This window comes from Podarcis gaigeae (genome assembly GCF_964106915.1).
Source record: "Podarcis gaigeae genome assembly, chromosome: 9".
NCBI lineage: Eukaryota > Metazoa > Chordata > Lepidosauria > Squamata > Lacertidae > Podarcis > Podarcis gaigeae.
This window is the reverse complement of record NC_139685.1, coordinates 33,255,992-33,272,795: the sequence shown is the minus strand read 5'-3', so window position 1 is coordinate 33,272,795 and position 16,804 is coordinate 33,255,992. Positions and strand designations below refer to the sequence as shown.

The 16,804-nt window shown below is 41.2% G+C and overlaps 1 long non-coding RNA gene across 1 annotated transcript; it reads right to left on the bottom strand.

Annotated features, from left to right (window-relative positions):
• Positions 1 to 2,113: 2,113 nt before the first annotated feature.
• On the bottom strand, positions 2,114 to 7,298 carry LOC310852574. The gene is made up of 3 exons (XR_014568280.1): positions 7,051 to 7,298; positions 6,546 to 6,640; positions 2,114 to 2,356 (listed from the first exon to the last, which is right to left on the bottom strand). It is a non-coding gene; the product is annotated as an uncharacterized lncRNA (long non-coding RNA).
• Positions 7,299 to 16,804: the final 9,506 nt, after the last annotated feature.

Below are 16,804 nucleotides of genomic sequence, written 5' to 3'. Positions count from 1 at the left end.
TGTTATACTCTTTCAGTGTACTGATGTTTGGCCGTGAGATCGTAACTGATGAAGGGCAGTTCAGAAATAAATCAGGAGAAATACTGTAACAGAAATGAAAATTTGCTAGAACATAATGTAAACTGTATTGCTACAACTGCTGGATACATTACCAATTAATAGCTCAAAATGGTTGACTGACGGTACATAATGGCCATAGTTGGGAATCTCTTTGTGTGTTTGAATGACGCCCATTTGGAAGGGACAGACAGAAAATGAACTGAGTTGGCTGGAGGCACTTTGGGAGTGTGATGATGGGGAGCGATTGGGGGCCCTTTTGTGTTTTAGAGGTTTTGTTGCTCCCAGACCTAACCATGAGCCACCATTCCTGGCAGTAGCAGTGGGGAGGACTCACAGTGGGGCTTTGGTTAGACTCTGAACTAGGGGTAACGGGCATGTTGCCCTCCAGCTGTTATTGGACTACAAGTTCCATAAGCCCCAACCAGCCTGGCTGGTGGTCAAGGATGATGGGAAATGTAGTCCAAAAATATATGGAAAGCATTACACTGGCTTCCTTTGACCTAGATGCTGCTATGAGCCTTATTCATTATAGCATATAGAGATGTTGGGAACCACATAAAATGTAGTTCCTTGGGGGCATCAAGAGTCAAGAGAACTATATTTCCCATGGCTCCTGGTGGTGCTGGATACAGTGGCAGATGGGGACTAACATAGCACCTGCTGTGAGCCCTCCCAGCCATTAGGTAAATAAGGCTGTGGTGTTGTACTCACCCCCAACTAGCTAAGCAAGCTGTACATTACTTGTGTTAACTGGGATATGTGAGAATGACATAGTTATAACAGGCATTGTATTGACATTTAAAAACAAAACAAAACATTACTTTACTAAAACAAACAAAGCTTTATCTTAATTTCAAAAAATGTAATGAGATATTTATATTATGATACGATATGATATGATACACAAACAAGTTTGAAAGCCTAGTTGCAACAAAAAAAAAACCCCTCAAATAAATCTTTAAGAAATTTGGGAATGTATTTAAATCAAAAATTCTGTCAGGCAGCAAGCCTACCTTGCGATACGTGCCCTAAAAAAAGAGTATATAGACCTAATAACCCACCAAAAGATTGCCTATAACAGAAAATGTTGGCTGGAATTAATTAGTGTGGCAAAAGCAAAAAATATCCCTTTTATGATGAGGCACGTAGAGAAACGATTGACCCCCTGCTGGTGAGGCTTGCTGACCTCCTGGTAAAGCAAACATTTGATCTTCTCCTGTTAGGCAAAGATCACAATACAACCCGGATGGTCACCAGATTCTGAACACAGATTTAGAGGCACAGACCATCCCCTAATTCAAACTAGTTTGTTAAGAAAATTCCCAAACTCGGATCCACGGGTGACTCTGGGTCATTTCTCTATGGTAGTCTATCTTAAAGATTTTATGTGTTTGTATGCATACCTCATTTTTAAACTTAAATTCCATTGTTGTATATTGTTTTAAATGCTTGTTTTGCTTTTGGGATTGTAGTTCCATTTGTGTTTCACAAGCTGGTCTCTGACCGTAAAAATAAATTATTATTATTTTTATTAATCAAGATCTTTCTAGTTTTCCCAAGAGAGAAAAGAGGTTGAGTTAAAGAGTTGATATCAAGCTTCCTAAATTTTCTGACCCTCTTATTTACACCTGGAACTTCATGAGCTTGCAAAGTAGTTATTACTAACTTGAATGGAAACCATCTCTTCACAGTAAACTGTTTAAGCTTCAGGTTATACCTTTAAAATGTTGTTTACTTCATGCTCATGCCAGCATTTTCAAACAATGATTTCAACAAACAAGACTCTTGACCTTAGATAATATTTAAATTTCCACCCTTTAATCCCTGGGTCGCTGGGTTAGCATTATTATTAACTGCCAAGAACTCTTAGTGATTTCTTAAAAATAAACAAAAAACCCAGCATCTCAACTTCATTCATTTCAGCATCATAAATAATACCATTCCCGCACACCACCACCATCTCTGCAACCTCCAGGCACTTACCCAGGGTTCATGTTTCCTTTTGGAAATGAGGCACAGTGGAGACTGCAGTGTCTTTAGGATAGATGGTTTATTTACACATATATACAGTTTGAGATTACAATGGAGGGCTTCACAGCATTGACACCCCAAAAGGTGTCTTGCTTCTCCTGTGACCACAGCTGTGGATGCAGAACAGAAATCAGCCATCATGGTCTGACCCTTTATCCTGCTTTCTGCCTTAACCAAGCTGCAACCTTTTACCCCTAAAACATTCATTCTAACTCTGATTTTGGCACAGAACCCCCCCCCCCCAGGTGTGCAACAAACAGTTACCCTGTAGAAAAATAACAGCAAAGGTATTAGAACACACAGTCAAAAATGGCTCATAAAGCACAATTACACTTTTAACCCAACACCAACACAGTAAGAGCTTGTTGGTAACTAGAAAGTCCCAGTCCATTGGAAACAGGCCTCCTTCTTTCTTCTTGCTGCACACTCCCAGTCAGTTCTTCATGCTTAAGCAGCTTTCTGACTCACACACAGTTATCTGAGCAATTCACAAAAATAATCAAGTAGTTCCTATCATCACAGGTATGCAAAAATCAGAAATCAACCACATTTCAAAAATCATGGCCAAAATTGCACGAAGGATAGATCAGCTGCTCCTACAAGTAGATCAACAGCTACCAACCCATAGCAATATTTTTACTAACTAGCTCCTCCACTGATATGCTGTGATCATTATCAATGAATTAAAATAAAAGAAGCATGAATGTTCTGACAGCATACATAGACTATTTCTAGTAATTCTTAGGGGAGGGGGACATACTTGGTTCAGGTCACAATTAATGAGGACCTACTTTATTAGCTCTTCCCCAAACAATAAATGAACCAAAAAACACACACAGCTGTCCTTCAACATTTGCATTTTTCTAAATTTTGCAATACAGTCCTCCAAAATGTGTACAAATATGTGTACGGTAGGAGAAAGTGTACATATAAATGCACGTGCTAGTGAAAATAACATACAAAAGATGCATTCAGGAAGACCATTCACAAAAATGTGTCTATTAGGCAAAATTGCATACAAATATGTGCACAAAAATGCTGATTGATTTTCAGGAGGACGTTTTTTTAAAGATTGCAGTCTGATGTGGAAATGTGGCATACTGAAGTCAAGACTGGAAAAATAAGAAACAGAGAGATATCAACATTGAAAAATTCATTCCTCACTAGTTTGTAATCTTTTTTTACAGTAAGGGATTTGTCAGGTTTGTCTTCTCACTACATCAACAGAGGCAGAATGCAAAGGCAATATTTGTGTCCATGTCACAGAGCTCCCTAGAACTGGAACATCAATGACACAAACCTAGGGAATATATTTGTAAAGAAGCACCATGTGCTCCACTACTTCATTTCAGACTTGCAAGAGAAGCATGGGAAGTGTTCTCTGGAAATGCAGGGACAAGGTTGCACAGGAGACAGCAACATTTGGTCAGTAGCAGATGGCATGACAGAGTAGCAGGTTCACCTATCCTCCTGACAGCTGAGTTACTGCTGCTTCCTTGGACAGAAATGGGGAGGTGGCAGAAAGGTTGGTGTGGTACAAACACATCAGCAGGAATGTTTGCGCCATGCCAACCTTTCCATCACTTTGTCCTTCCAGGTAAGCTGCAGCAATTCAGCTTTCAGGAGGTTACATGAGCTCCACCACTCCACTACTGCATCTATTGCAGGATAGGCTGTTTTGCCAATGTTCTGTGATTGCTTATTTCTAATGTGCACAGGGATCAGGGATCAGCAGGGCTAAAATATTGTTACTTTACAGGAACTGAAGACAGTAAATTATAGACCTAATACGATTATGATAATGTATTCTGATGTACCCTATAGCTTCTGTTCCTTGAATTACTGTGAGTTTAGATACTGATGATGATGATGATTTAAAAATTACTTAGGACAAATTTCTGATAACAGATAAAGGGGAGTTATTTCTATAATGTGGCTTATGCAGATGAAAATGGACATTTTTACTGACAGATGGGCATGCTGTACTTTTTTAAAAAATGAATATGCATATATTATGTATCGTGTTTGAGGCTAGTATTGCTATTTATGGGTGACTTTTTTTTATAGTAACTTGAAGAAGAGGTAGCTAGTACAAACATTGCTGCAAGCAATAGCCTGGACATATGAAGTACAACTATATATAAACGATAAGGCACATAGCATCTAAAATAGCAGGACAGTGATGGTCAGATGTTGTTTACAAGGACTCCCACATGACGCATGAATGGTAAGACATAGCATTACTAAGCATCTGAAATAATTTCACACGTTAAGGGTGTTATTCTTGTAAGTCGTGCCAGTGTAAGGAACTGCTGGAAATTCAGTGCTGTAACGAAACAATAATTCCCCAATACCCAAAGTAGTGGTGATGCTAAGATGTTGCTTCAGCTGTATTGCCCAAGGCCTTCATTCTGTGTGCATGTGAAATTCCTGGCTTCAGTTTGTTGTGTGGGCTTAAAGATCCATTGGAACTCTAGAAAGATGACGGGGTTTAATCTGTTACGGCACCTCTGTGGAGTAACTGCAGGTTCAAACAGAAAGGCAATTGTAAACGCTTAAAAAGAATGGTTTGGATGAGAAAAATGTATAGTAGCTTTGATGGATCGCCCAAGAAACCACTCAGAGCCAAATGCTTTGTTTTCAGATACACTAATCTAGTACAAAAAGGTAATAGAATACTTAAATTTTGCCTTTCTGGGTTTTTTAAAGTGTTGCTTTATTGATTTTATGACGTTGTATGGCTTTCTGCCACGTATTATTAATTATGTGTTTTTTATATTGATTGTTTTTAGTACAGTTGATTGTATTGATTTATTTTAAATCATGAACTTCCCAGAGTACACAGTTATAGTATTATATTTATAGTATAGAAATATATAAATAAAAATAAAGATGTGTTGAGTATCTCTCTCACTCCCATGGGATCATTCACCCCAAATGAATGAATATGTGCATATTCAATAATTTTCAGGGATTGGTTATTTTAAAACATTTACCAAAGGGTGTTTATCTTTAAATTCTTAAAATTTGCTACATATGAAGATTTATCAAATTGGGGGGGGGGTGTAGGGAGTATTTTCACTTCACCCCTGAAACTTACAAAATTCAGCAAAGCACAAATTCAGATTAATAATGGCAGCCTTATTTTAAGGTTCTGTATGTAGCATTTTAGCATTGCCTCTGTTTGCAAGCCTTGTTGGCTTGTGAATCTGGTACCATCCCAATCCAGTCATTCAGGAAGCCACATGAGGACCACAGTCTGTTTGAACTATGATGGGATTGACCTCCTTTCTATTTCCACTTGGAAACATTGCCACCTTCTTGGATTTTGACTTCTGCAGTCCCCATACTGAAACAAGCTGTAGGACTGCAGGTTGGAATGGCAGATTGCAAATTTCATCACTGCTGCACTCAATCAAGTCAGTTTGTACTTGAGTGTACAGTGGCATGTGTTTCTGGCTGATTGGGCGCATTGTCTCTTTAAATGTAGGTCAAATTTCACTTTCCACACAGACAAAACCACATTTCCCTTTCATTTCCTTCTTTCTGATTATCCCACACACATACAGCCCGGAATAATGCACATGGAAGATTTCAGAGGTACGCTCACAGCCTGAAGCACAATGTTCTAGAGGTTCAAAGGGGAATGTCTATGTCATGTCTATCTGAATTTATATTAGCGTTTGCAACAGTGTTGTCTCTAATAACTCAAGTATTTGCTTGTGCAAATGTATCCTAGTTAAAGCTCTGCTCTAATCTTGCCACAGCATGGCATTCTTATAGCAAGGAGTCCGTTTTCCTCTGTCCTGTATTTCAGAATTTTACTGTCAGCAAGTATGAGAGGTGGTGTGAAACGAGGGCCTCTGGCATGAAAGGAGTTTGCAATATATCAACAGTCCACTTAATGCCAGAACCCAGAGGAGGTGAATGGCAAACAATTTACTCAGTTCATTACATACTGAATAGCAACCAGCAGCCAAAAAGTCACTCAGCTGGGACCTTTGTTTTCTTAGGAGCGCATTTTCCTTTGATCTCCTTCAAACTAAACCTTGTGCACTGAAGAAATACAGAATTTCCCCATTCAAGGCTGCATTCAACTATCAGGTACATGTCAATGAGGAATGTAATAGTAGTGTTGGTGGTGGTAATGACAGTAGTATTCATTAATATTTAATATTTATTTAAATTATATCCTGCCTTTATCTAAGGAGTTCATGACCCGCCTCATTTTATCCTCACAACAACCCTGTGAGGTAGTTTAGGCTGACAGATGGTGACTGGCCTAAGGTCACCCAGTGAGCTTCATGGCTGAGTGGAAATTTGAACCCTGATATCCTGAGGCCTAGTCACATGTCACACCACATAGTCATAATAGTGTTGCATGCCACCCCAATCCGCTGGCACATGCACACATGCCTCAAGCTTTTCCTGTGTGTTTTTCTCCCCTGGCACACCTAGAGTGAAGAGATCTAGAAGAAGTAGCTCTTCATCTCCACCCTGCAATTTGCCCTCCACTTTTCTCCTGTACTTCCTTTTCCACAGCAGACTCCTGTGGAACAGAGAAATCAATCAGCAGCCGTTCCTCAGTTTATGAAAGTATCAGCTGTTTTGGATTTGTTTGCCAAGTTGGATTTATTGCATTTATGAATCCAAGTGCTTCTTTCTTTTTAGTGTAATCTGCCCCCCACCCCACCCCACCCTCTGAGAAAGAAACAGTAATGAAAGAGTTGACTGTGGCGATCACACAGGGTCCCTGGACGTTTGACGGTCTATTGATCCCTGGGCCACCACTGTGATCACTTCCCCGCTGCCACCAACCCATTTCTCTCGGGTACACACTGAGTCCAGACAGTTGTTAACATTAAATCAAATAAGCAAGTTTATTTTATAAGCATTAACAAGTTTATGGTTTCAGATAATTTTTCTTGTCAGTTTCTTAATCTTAGTTTCTTTACTGACCTATACCTTCCTAATAACTCCTAATTGATTATCCCAACTGTCTATCTGACTCCTCCTAACAGTTTCTTTCACTCTCTCACATCAAAACTAGACCAACCCACAGACTTATCCTCCCTCTTCCTTCTCCAACTCCCAACTGACTTCCACACAACTCCAACTCTAACTCTAACTCCTCCCCTTGGGTTCCCACCGGCCAATCACTTCACACTCATTTAACCCTTTCCTTATGACCCACCTAGGAGGCAAACGCCACATTGAGTTTCGTATGTATCAAAGTGCTGCTACTTGGAAGGTAGTGCTAGATTTTGGACTAAACACTTAACCAGATGATAAGCAAGATGTGAAAATGACATTCGGTCTAGTTTTGATAGACTAGGCATGGGGCAGAAGAAGCCACAGAGAAATACGCAAACTGTATGTTTGTCTGCATGAAAATCTGGACACAAAAGTGGCTGAGGTTTTTGGGGTTTTTTTTGCCTAAGTTGCCATTATTGTATTTTTAGGGTTTTTCGTCAAAAAAATTCAACACTTTGAATATGGGCTGCCATATCAAATCACGTCTATGTCTGGGAAAATCCAGACATATGGCAGCCCTACCTATCAACCTTGAGATACCTGGCAGACTGTTTTCATGGGGCCATTCTCATCCGCTACACAATTGCTATTAATTTACTTACAATTCTTCTTTGCCATCTCAGATTATAGAAAGGGTTGTAGCTCAGCATGATTATTTCAGCATTCCACTTATCAAGTCATGCACTCAGTAGATTTGCTATCATCTGTCACCGTCCTCCTTTCACATCATGCAGAGTATTAGGGCTGAAGTGATAAAACTGCTCTAGTTCAAGATATGACCTTTCTTCTCCACCGCATAGTTTTTGTGCCTGTACAATTCAGATTCATGCATGATAAAATGGATTTTAGTTTTTTCTCCAGGCTTTACTCTCTCCATTGATCTCTTTCACACACCCTGTATCACCATTCTTGTTTTCCTTTTGGCATGCTTATTTTTCCATTTTGCACCTTTGTTGTCATTAAAAATAAAAATCCAGCAATGGTTTCTCCCTGAAGTAATCTCATCTATTCACCAAAGATCACTAGGCCAGTGTTTCTCAAAGTGTGTGGCATGCCACACTGGCAGGAGATAATCTCAGGTATGGAGAAGATTTGAGGACAATTAAAGAAACATTTCAATGTTATATAGCATAGTATCCATTTTTTCTTCTTATGTAGCTGCATTGTTTTAAATTTTCTCAGTGCCTCATGGTCATATTATAAAGTAGTTGTGTTCTGTGTTGTAAATCAAGCACTGCTAGGAATTCTTTTTTGTTTTGTCTTCCAATGTATTTCTTATCAATAAAAGAAATTGTGTGGTGTGAGCGGATTTCCCCCCGAAAGTATTGCTCACTGACTTAGGAAATATGATGATGACATACCAGTGTTTCCCACATTCTAAGCAAATGTCCTGACAATGTTAAATAGCCAATCAGATTTGGTTGTTTGAAGATATCATGAAGCCAGATCAGAGTAAGGCAATCTTCAGTCTGAATGGGCAAATCCTTGTACCAAAATGGGGCATTTTTGAAGCACACTTTGGCTCAACCCTAGTAATGCAAGACACCTAGACTAATAGTAATGTATGCTAAACTCACGATGGTAGAGAATTCTCTGCCCTTCTTCTTGCAGGCTGTCGAACAGCTTACAGAAATGCTAGTAATAGTGAAGGATTAGTGAATTATAATGACATGCTTAAGATTATAGACTGCTCTGCTGTACATGAGTCAATTTTCAGACATGGTAAATGAGAATGAAATTATCACAGTAAGTGTCACCTCTTCAGCACCCTGTGCCACCACCCCAACATATCCATTGCTGCAGTCAGATTATGGCAGGTTGCAATCATTTCTATTTTCCCTGTTTAGCTGGCAATGGAATTATCCACCCTTTGCTTCCTGAACTAATAGCTGACTAAAGAGCTCTGATTCCTTTCTCTCCATCTGGCCATCCCATTAAGCTTAAGGCCTACACTTCACATTAGTACCAGGAGCTGTCAATGTGGAGTGGTGCTATTGACACCAGTATGATTGCTGCTTACCAATGCACAGGCACTCACACTGATGTAACCACATAGCCCTTATCTTACCAGTGATCTGTCCCGAGCCGTCCCCACCTCAGTAAGTGGCAGTGATGATGTCAATAGGGTGCCTGCAGAACCACCACAGTGACCACTCCCAATGAGTCTGTGCAAGGGTGACCTGCCACAAAATCAAACAGTGTGGATTGCTCCTGTTTAGGATTCTAATCAGCCAGTCATGGCCTCTTCCACAACACTCCATTCCATTCTTCTCCCACATTTTTCCATTCCTCCAGCAAATACTCTATGTCTATTGAACACTCTCAGCACACACTGTGCAGTTTGGTTCGGGGTTGACATCCTTAGGCCTCCCTTCCAGATCTTTTGTTTGTAAGTCTTAGGGTTCTCCCAAAAGGCAAGTGCCTTCATCTTGCTTGCCAGTTGCCCTGTTTTGGCTAGGATCCTGGTAGCTGCATTCACTATTAGTATATATGGTGATTTACCCATCACCTATCTTCCTTTCTCTTTTCTGATGGTGTTTTTTTCTGCATTGTTAACAGCTAGCCTGTGCCTGAAGCCCATTTTTCTATAGAAAAGCTTTCCTATAAAAATTAAGGACTGGGAGCCAAAGTCTATCCAGATTGTAAAACAAGCTCCACCCCCTTTGTTTCCATGGAGCGTTATGAAATCCATCCACACCAGGGCTGACACATAACACAGTTGCTATGAACAGAAACAAACAGAACTACGTTAAAACCAAAATGTTAACGCACAGAAAATTTCTAGTTCCAGTACTTAAATACGCACATGCATTGCCATAGAAATATAAACTATTATTAATACAAAAAGGTAAATTGGGTATAAGTGTCTGAAATAAATTCTGGTAACAATGCCCTTTACAATTTCTTATCTGTAATGGGTGGACAAACTGAGACTTTATTTTATCTTGCCTTTCATACTTTCTAAACAGTGCTTCCCTATAGAGTAAATGCCAATGTATATCAGAACACAAAATTCATCTGCTAGCCTTGAGGGAGGAAACCTTCATATAGCATAGCTGCATTAGCCATGGTACTGTAAGCTACTTCTGTATTAGAAATGAGTCAGTTCATCCCAAGGAGTTCATGCACTCTTGCATAAGCAAGAGTGCAACAATTATACTGTCTAAGAGGGAGGGAGAACAAAATGTTGATATACTGTTAGCTGTAGAAGTCTCTTATAATTACTGAGTTTGGCTAACAGGATTTAGGCTGAGGAGGAAAATGGACAGTGCCTGTATTTTAGTGTGCAGGCTACATAAGAGAGAAATACTTTTCTTAAAGATCTATAATAAAAACACCGCTGAAAATGTTTACCTTGATGATAGAACTTAAAGAAGTAGCAATGTGGGTGGGTGGGAATCTCCTAAACTCAGATCCAACTGATTGAATTCAGATGGATCATGAGTAATGGAAGGTCATCAATTACAGTTACTCAAAGAGGTGTATTGCAGGGTTAGTCAATGTTGGGCCCTCCAGATGTTGGACTACAATTCTCATCATTTCTAACCACTGGCCATGATGGCTAGGCTCAACAGCTGGAGGGCACCATATTGGCTATCTGTGCTGTACTGCATTCAAAGTGCATGGAGCCTTGGAGTCTAGACACTCCAGGAATATGTCTTTTCCAAAAATTTAAAAGAAAAAGATATATAATATAGAGGGACAGAAGCAGTTCTGCAGCCCTCACATTTTAAAGGATTTCCCCTGAAAAAATCCACAGAGAAATGGGACGAAATGGACATAGTCCCATCCCCATGCAGAAGTGGAATGGACTGGACTTCAGTGGGCCCAACCCTTCCTATAAATATGCTTACAGGGTATGAAGTCAGAATGGGTTACAGTATATTTAACCAGGTGTAATACACTGAAAATAACCCCACTTTCAAGAAATTATGCCAATATGCTTAAATATTTTTTCCTTATGCAGCTCAAGACAGCAATTAAACATCATTGGAGAGTCAGTACAGTGGTATCTCGGTACTCAAACGGCTTGGCTCCCGAACAAATCAGCTCCCAAACGCCGCAAACCCAGAAGTGAGTGTTCCAATTTGTGAACGTTTTTCAGAAGCTGAATGTCCGATGCGGCTTCCGCAGCTTCTGATTGGGTGCGGGAAGCTCTTGCAGCCAATCGGAAACTGTGCCTTGGTTTTCAAACTGTTTCGGGAGTCGAACGGACTCCCGGAATGGATTAAGTTTGAGAACCAAGGTACCACTGTACAAATTTTTAAGTCGCCAGTAAAGCATGAGACTCTTTATCTCAGGGTTGTGGATTCAAGCCTCACATTGGGCAAAAAGATTCCTGGCATCACAGAGGATTGTATGAGGTAACGCTCGTGGTCTCTTCCAACTCTACAAGTCTGTGATTCTAGCTCAAAGAGGTCTATGATTAACATGAAAAACAAGCTTATTTGTTTAATCTCAAACTAAACCTAATAAAGTAGTTCCATAACACCTTTTCTGTGGTCCACAATATGCCGCAATCCAGAGATCTTGAAAGACTATGCAAAGTTCATCTGAGGGCCAAGCAGGACATTAGAAGAAAAGGCCTGTGGATGAGAAGATGCAGAAAATCCCAAATGTCAGTCCCTGGCATCTCCAGGTAGGGTTGCGAAGGATTCCTGAAGGAAACTCTTTGAGAGCTGCTGCTGCCAGCCAGTACAGACAAGAATGAATTAGATGAGGCAATGGTCCAACTCAGTATTAGATAGTTTCCTGTGTTACTATTAAGTTATCAACATCAGGGGGCACCAGCAGGATTGGAGCCATGTTGTGCTGGCAGAGGGTTGACCATATGCATTACAGTCCCACAAAATACATTCCTGTAGCAGATACTAGTAATTGAACTTTCCTTTCTAGGACTCATATCAGCTTTGAGATTTCTTCCTTTCATTTTTTACAGGACTGGGGAAGAGAAGGGTTAATCCAGCTCCCATATGCTTTGGCCCTGTCATGTGCAGTTAGGCCATTAGGCATGCAGGTAAAGAGGCAAGTGTGTCCTTTTGGAGGCTAAGCGACTGGGAAGAACAAATGCTGTTGTCAGAAGGGAGCTCATTAAATGCTCCCGTGCATGCATGGAACACTATTATTTTATCTCTTATCACATGATAGTTTTGATCTAAGCTTAATGTGTGAAGCTCCCTTAATTTGCTAAAGTCACTTTACCTTTAGATGAGAAAAGGAATCCAGTTGGTGCCCTTTCTCATGTAAATTACTGTGTGTGTGTAGAAATTTACTATGACGATAGGGATGACAATGGTGATAATCTGGCATAGAACAGTTTCTTTTATTTTTAAGATGATGGATCAAGTGATTTACTTAGCTTTGTGAAAGAAGGTGTAAAGGCTAAGCATAAAATCTAGCCTGCTGACAGCTTTTCCCAAGCCCCTCTAAGCCTCCTGGATGGAGTGGGCAATGAGTGCAGAAGAAGTTGTGAACAAGTATTTTATTTTTAAAATGGAAATAAAAGGCTTTCCTTTTGGTTTCGTTCTCCTTGAAACCAAACTACATTCAGTTTTGAGAAAAGTCTTGTGTGCATTTACTGCAGTATACGCAATCTCTGCTCAGGGTGCTGGTTTTCAAAATGTATCAAAGGATGGTTTTGACTCCGTTAGCCCTCCAACATCCATGCAGTGGCTTTTGTGAACATACAACTTTCCATGGGAGAAAAGGCTTCTTCAATGCCAGGTAAAAAGGTAAAGGTAAAGGGACCCCTGACCATTAGGTCCAGTCGTGGCCGACTCTGGGATTGCAACGCTCATCTTGCTTTATTGGCCGAGGGAGCCAGCGTACAGCTTCCGGGTCATGTGGGCAGCATGACTAAGCCACTTCTGGCGAACCAGAGCAGCGCATGGAAATGCCATTTACCTTCCCGCCGGAGCGGTACCTATTTATCTACTTGCACTTTGACGTGCTTTCGAACTGCTAGGTTGGCAGGAGCAGGGACCAAGCAACGGGAGCTCACCCCGTCGCGGGGATTCAAACCGCTGACCTTCTGAGAGACAAATCCTAGGCTCTGTGGTTTAATCCACAGCACCACCCGCGTCCCTCAGTGCCAGGTAAAGCCCTGCAAACATCTGGGAAAAGTTCAGAGAGGAAATCCTTGCTTGATTGCAGCTCCATGTATGCATCATTTATCCACAAGACCATGAGGACATCATTTGTGGTTGATAAGCAGGAAGGTCATGATTATGCTGTGTGGTACACATTCACTGAGCTATGAATTCTTATGGGCTGAAAGCTTTCATCTGTGCTGATGCAATTTTGAGACTATTGTTACTTTCTAAACTTTCTTTTGAAACCAAGAGCCATGTAGGTTATGGCCATAGGATGAGACGCTGCTTGTTGGGAAGGACTTCATCTCCCTTGGTGAGATGAGTGGAGAAGGTATTTGTACTGCCTCAAGTGAGAGATGTGGAGGAAATTAGTGTGGGTCCGGGTGTTTGTATGCTGCTATTGGACTTTTTGTATTTATTTAGTGGACTTATTTGCCTGTTAGTTGAATGTTTGAGTGCTTTATCAAAGTGAGAACTTAGTGGATGGAGTGATATGGTGGGTGTAAGGAGATTGTTGAATGACTGTGTATGTGGGTTGTGTAGATTTTGTGTAGTGTGAATGTGTAGGTGAATGATTTTGCAATATCTATGACATTTTTATGATGATACCTTGTAGTGATGTTGCATTTTGATGTGTTGTGATGTTTAGCATATGGATTTTCTTTTTACTTCTGTACATTGATACATGAAATGTGAAGCCATTAGTAGTAGTAATAATAGTAGTAGTATTTGATGTTGAATGTGGAATTTGCATTTCTTATTTTGAGGGGGATTTGTAAATCACTAAACGATTCTGTTGAAATATGAAGTGGTATATAACAAATAAATCAATAAATACAAGTAACTGCATTTGTTCATGTTCTTTCAATCTCCTTTTGTCTCTCCCTCTGTTGCCTCCTGCACAGTCAAAATGTAGGTTACAGGGTCATTTAGGGACATGGTGCTCTGGCCGTAAGCTGCCACTTGCTTAAGGAACTTTACAGAATGCTACATATGATGACAGCATTATATACATGAGCATTGTACAGGAAAGCATATTATTGAAAAATGGATTATAGGAAGAATAGCTATCTGGTGCTGTGTATTCAAGAAATCTGCAGATAATCTCTCATCTGCTTTGTCTTTTCTAACTGGTATGCAAGAACCATCAACACTCAGCTTGCATTTGCATTGAAGGCAGAAGTTTCAGGGAAAGCAGATGCACAGTAGAATGTGTCATTTAATCTAGGCTTTTGTATTGCACCAAATCCTCAGAGAATGGTACCAGTCCAGCACAAAGGAGTTGTTTGCAGTGCTGATTAGTGCTTAACCTTTTAATACCACCATGCAAGCACAGCAGGGGTCCCAGGTGGGAGAGTGGCAGCCAGCCTGTGGCAGAGTTGATTGTCACTGAAAGTCTATTATATGTTGGTAGCGGAGGAACAGGCCAGAAAAAACCTGAAGCAAGCTTTACTAATGTGGCATCATGATTTTCTAGCTAGGGGTATATATTAGGAAAGAGCATTTCTAGCATAAAGCGAGAGCTGTAGAAGAAAATGTATTGAAATGGCTGCATATGGGCCAGCTTCCACAACTAGCTTTTTCCTGCCTTATTTAGTCCATAGTGCTCACTTGTTTCCTGGAGGAGATTCTGAAATTAAATCTGATGCAGAACCCAACACCATGTTGCTCCAATGACCATATGCTGATGAATGTTTGGACTGTCCCTTCATTTCAAAGGAAGACCAGCTTCCCACACATTATGTGGGGCTGGAACAGTGCTCCCCACTGAAGTGAATATCTGAAGGTCTGTGTCCAAATGGGAGTACCCTGCAGAAGATTAAACCCAGACTGGGTTTAAAAAAGAAATAGATTTTATTTACCTTTTAAAATTAGACTTTTCAACGATTAACAAAGTATGGATTCTCATGGAGGGCCTTCTTGAGGTAGAGCAAGGGTGGGAAACCTCAGGCCCAAGGCCTCTCTGTCTGCCTAGACCACACCCCTCACCAGTGTTGTTCTGTGCACCTTTACTTCTCATTAACCCCCATAGTAATCAGCTGGATCTTCTCCAACCCACTGGGCTGACAAGAGACATAGCAACACTCCATTTATTCTCTGCCTGAGGGTCTAGCTTCCTGCCAATGCCCAGGTTCCTTAGGGGCCCAGCCCTGGCACTGGTGATGCACCTGCTAGGTGATCATTATGTGCCTGCCTTAATGGAAATGGTCATACAAGAACTGTTTAGGCTGGAGAGAATACCCAAAATGGAAAGACGCATAGACTGTGGATGGGGAGGAATGAAACAAGGGGAGTGAGACAGATTAGGGAATGGGATGTCCACAATATTATGGATATAGGCCTGCACCATCCTTTCATCTTCAGACCAGAAACATAAACTCTGTAACCTAGCAGGTTGGGTGGGGGTGGAATATGAGTTTGTGATGCAGGCAATACCCTGAAGAAAAGAGCAAAGAGCATACTGAAAAATATAGAATGGTTTTGTCTAACTTCTGCTCCTTTTTTCTAGGAATATCATGTGTAGAGATTCATAGACCTATATCCTTTAAAGACCTAAAACACATGTTCTGTACACCAGATGACGTCTTGTAGTAGTAATAAAGTTAAGTGCCATGCCAAAGCCTTTGCTTGATGGGTTTCATGGCAACCAGCTGTTTTGGTTTTTTTCTAGTCTAGTCCAGTCTAGTCTATTCCACAGGCTGCACAAGGCACCACCTTCTACTATTAATGAACTGCAAAACTCATCTCTTTGCCCCAAGAGTAAAGGTTCTGGAAACTCTTGTTGTGCAATGTGTGCTATGAGGTGGTGCTGCAAGCATATCATGCCACTGAAAGTCAACAGAACATGAGCCCTTTGTATGCAAAGCGCACCCAGGGAAAGAAGGTTCACAGTTCTCTTGCCAGAAAAATAATTGAAAGGTTTTTTGTGGGGGGGGGAGGAGTAAGGACTCTCCTCCCTGCAAGAGAGGGGAGTGGTTGTGGGCGGGAGCCCGAGCTCTGCCCCTAGCCCCCTGCCTCCATCACCTGGCTGGCGCCCACGCCCCTCAACATGCATCCAACCAGGTGCCTGAGGGGGGGCGGCGTGTTTAGCAGCCTTTTTGCTGCGGCACCAGCCTCTCCCCGGCCTCATTCTTTGTCTTCTCGCTGCGAGTCACCCACCCTCCACTCCCTTTGAGTTAGGGCTTAGGTCATTGGCCTTGCTATGGACCTTAGGTTGGTCGCCCTGGTTGTCTAGGGGGCCTGGTAGGAGTTTTTCCATTTGGCATTAGGCTTTTTGGTTTTTCGCCTACCTCGTAGCAATCGTCACAACTTTTGTGGTATTGGTGGGTAGGTTAGGCATTGGAATAATGTGTTATGCTGTGTCGAAGAGCTAGGTGTGGCCATCACCTATGCCTTCAATTTTTGGGTATTCCGTTAAAGGAATCTGGCGGTCGTGTATTCTGTCCAATGCCTGCTTGGCGGGAGGCCATGGCACGACCCTCGATGACATCAGGGGAGAGCCTATAGTTGGATTAGCATCAACAGGCTCCACCTTCTGGTGAATAAACCCACTTGTTTGAGAAATCCAATGCCTAAGCCAATACCTT